We start from the raw sequence: 319 nt of genomic DNA, 5'->3' as shown, positions 1-319 counted from the left end.
AATCCTGCCCTGCGTTTTCTTTGGCATCTTTGCTGGAGACTGCCAGGTCCTGAAAAAACCACACGTGCAGGAAACCTTCTGGTGCTGGTGTAACGGCAAGGTGGGCGCTGGTGCTGGATCCTGAGCCTGCCTAAAGCCTGCCCTCCCCTGGGGTGGGGAGATGCTGGTGAGGGGAGCAATAAATGCTGCTGCTCTCCCAGGTGGGCTGAGATCCACACCACAGACTAAGAGAGCAGGACAAGACCTAACAACTAATTGTTGGGTCTTGGCAGCCTTCTGTGGTGTCCAAACCCAGCTTGTTCCCAGGAGGGGGGGAAAA

The sequence above is a fragment of the Geospiza fortis genome, unplaced genomic scaffold (genome assembly GCF_000277835.1).
Source record: "Geospiza fortis unplaced genomic scaffold, GeoFor_1.0 scaffold488, whole genome shotgun sequence".
Lineage (NCBI taxonomy): Eukaryota > Metazoa > Chordata > Aves > Passeriformes > Thraupidae > Geospiza > Geospiza fortis.
Note: the sequence above shows the minus strand (reverse complement) of the source record.